This window comes from Tenrec ecaudatus, chromosome 1 (assembly GCF_050624435.1).
Source record: "Tenrec ecaudatus isolate mTenEca1 chromosome 1, mTenEca1.hap1, whole genome shotgun sequence".
NCBI lineage: Eukaryota > Metazoa > Chordata > Mammalia > Afrosoricida > Tenrecidae > Tenrec > Tenrec ecaudatus.
The window spans coordinates 294080283-294083582 of record NC_134530.1 but is presented as its reverse complement, the minus strand read 5'-3'; positions in this window follow the sequence as shown (position 1 = coordinate 294083582).

Below are 3300 nucleotides of genomic sequence, written 5' to 3'. Positions count from 1 at the left end.
ACATTCAAGAGTCCTCCCAGAGGATTCAGTCAGGTTGTTGTTGTTGTTGTTGTTGTTGTTCAGCATCATAGGGAGGGTTTGGATTCATTGTGACCATACATACAACATAATCATACACTGCCCGGTCCTGTACCATTCTCACAGTTGTTCTTAAGTTTGAGCCCATTGTTGCAGCCACTGTGTCAATCCCATTTGTTGAGGGCCTTCCTCTTTTCCATTGTCCCTCTACTTTCCAGAACACGATGTCCTGCTCCAGGGACTGATCACTCCGGACAACATGTCAAAGTTAAGGCGAAGACTCCTTATCCATGCCCTGAGGAACATTCTGGCTGTACTTCATCCAAGATAGATGGGTTTGTTCTTTTGGCAGTCCATGGTACATTCATTACTCTTTTACATCACTATTAATCAAATAGATCTATTCTTCTTTGGTCTTCCTTATTCAGTGTTCAACTTTCACATGAATATGAGACAGTTGAAATTACCATGGCCTGGGTCAACCTGCCCCAGTCCTCAAAGTAATCTCTTGCTTTTCAACACTTTAAAGAGGTCTCGTGTAGCAGATTTGACTAGTGAAATGTATCATTTGTTCTCTTCTCTGCTGCTTCCATAAGAATTGATTGTGGATTCAAGCAAGACAAAATCCTTGACAATTTCGATCTTTCCTCCATTTATCATAATGTTATCAATAGGTCCAGTTGTGAGGGTCTGGGCTTTCTTTACCTTGAGTCATAATCCAAACTGAAGGCTTTAATCCTTCATCTTCATCAGCAAGTGAAACAAGTCCTTCTCATTTTTTGCAAAATTGTGTCATCTGTATAATGCAGGTTGTTAATACGCCTTCCTCCAACCTGATGCTCCATCAGGCACTGCCCCTTAATGAGTTTAGGTCATGAAGGGTAGTCCTCCATAGGCACATTGATTATTACCCTACACCCCTCACATAATAAATTCAGAGAGAGAACATTTCCCCAAAGCAATGGAAAGCTTACTAGAGAATTGGAGGGTGCTCAAAGCCCAAGGTGACCCAAACTGGAAATCAGTACTAGTTTTCAATACCTGCAGTCATCTAATAGTTCACTGCACTATCTAAGGAAAGGTGAGGAGAACTGGGGCAATTCCATTAAAAAAAGACAATGCAGGGTATGTAAGTCCGTCATTCCTCTGGAGAAGAAAAACACATAGTTGGGTTGTAGAGCTTTGTTTGCTAATCAACCGAATGTAGTTGTAAGGCAGGGGTGTGTGTGCGCGCGTGTGTGTGCGTGCGTGCGTGCGTGCGTGCGTGCGTGTGTGTGTGTGTGTGTGTGTGTGTGTGTTGAAGGGAGGGGCTTGCCATTCTATTTCATAGCCAGGAGAAAGATGAGCCTCATCCCATATCTTTTGCTCTGTGGCAAGTTACTGATCTACAAGGAACTTTTATTTGACAAGGACATTGCCGAGAAAAAAACGGGAAGCTTGTGTTCATCTCTGCTGAGAGGTGGAGTCAAAGAGATCGGCTTTATGACAGACACCCTGATCGTGGAGCCAAACTATGAAATGGCCTCATACATTCAACACACATTTGCTGCACCTCCCCAGTGTGCTGCCCAGATATTACCAGGCAGAGGGTTTTATGGGCAGCATTTTAGAGTTAGGCAGGCAGAGGGAGTGTCTTTGTGGGTGTTGCCTTTACCAGTCCTTGGATTGTTCTGGGACAGGCATGTCTTTTTCCTCTAAAGTAACTGATCGCGTGCAAAGAAGGAGTCTCCTCAATAAGACGGGTTAAACCAAACCCAACCTATGACAATCATCTCAATTGGAACACATAGCGACCCTATACAAATACCCATAGGGTTTCCAAGTTTGTAACTCTTTTGGGGGGCCAACTACCATGTCCTTCTCTTTCAGAACCACTACAGAGTAGACCGTTGTGTTAGCAGCTGAATGCTTAATCACTGTGCCCATTTTGTTTGCTGAGCCACCCTCAAAACACTGAACAGGTTTTCTGGGTACCAAGTATGTCCACTTCTATGTCTGACATAGGGTGTTTGCTGAGCCGCCCTCAAAACACTGAACAGGTTTTCTGGGTACCAATATGTCCACTTCTATGTCTGACATAGGGTGTTTGCTGAGCCGCCCTCAAAACACTGAACAGGTTGTCTGGGTACCAAGTATGTCCACTTCTATATCTGGCATAGGGTCTTTTCCCCAAGTTGATAGGAGGTGCAAATCAGTTACTAGGGGTTTGGCAGAGTCAGTTGGAAACTGGAAGGGTGTGTGTAATTTGAACCTGAGTAGAACAATTCCAAGACACTTCCTAGGGATTCCTGGCATATAATTTACAAATGATAGTCAAGATATATAACTGTGTCTCTGTTCTTGGTTCTGTCAGTACCTGGTGTGGCCACAAAGGAGAAACCTGGTCTCCTGCTATTTTGAACATCTAGTGTGAATGACAGGAGATAAGTCACATGCTAATGAACCCTGGTGGTGTAGTATTTAAGCACCATGGTGCCCGGCTATCAAAGGATATAGCGTCTGGGGTCTAAAAGGCTGGAAGATAAACAGGGGGCCATCTAGCTAAGAAACAACAAAGCCCACATGGAAAAAGCACACCAGCCTACCCCGACATGATCGCTGAAGACAAAGCGGGTGCATAAGCACATACGAGCATGTTTTCTTGATGTGCACTCACCCTTTACATACAACTCTCTTATACATACGTGTTTCTGTGGATTTGTATCTCGAATGCACCCAGACTAACATAAGCTGCGTGGAACGCATTTAAGAGGCCTAGACAAGGGCAGGGCAGGATATTCGGAGGGACTGGATCCAGAATTAGAGAGGAAGGAGCCCTGGTGGCAAAACGGGCTGCTAGCTCCCTGTCCCAAGGGGGACAATGAGACTGCTGGCTCCCATGAAGATTTACAGTCTTGAACACTCCATATAGGGTCACTGTGGTTGGAATCCACAGGACGGCAGTGACCTTTTGGGATTGAAGGTGGAAGCCACCAATGACTTCCTGACATTGAGCCAAGGAGCCTCCGGAGAGTGTGTGAACTTCTGGAATGCAGTGAACAACCTCTGCACATCTGCTTTTCGTGCTGCCCAAGTCATGCCCTTGGCCTTTGCTTAAACATATTCATCCAGAAGTGAACCATCACAGCTGCTCCCTCGGGAAGCTGGGGGCTGAGCTCTCTGGTTCCACTCTGTCAGCATTTCTGGTCCGGGTACCTCCCCTCTGCCCCGGTACAGGCAATGTGCTTTTGGAAGCAGTGCTCCCTGGGTAGTGGGTATGATTTGCCTCCTCTGGCCTAACAT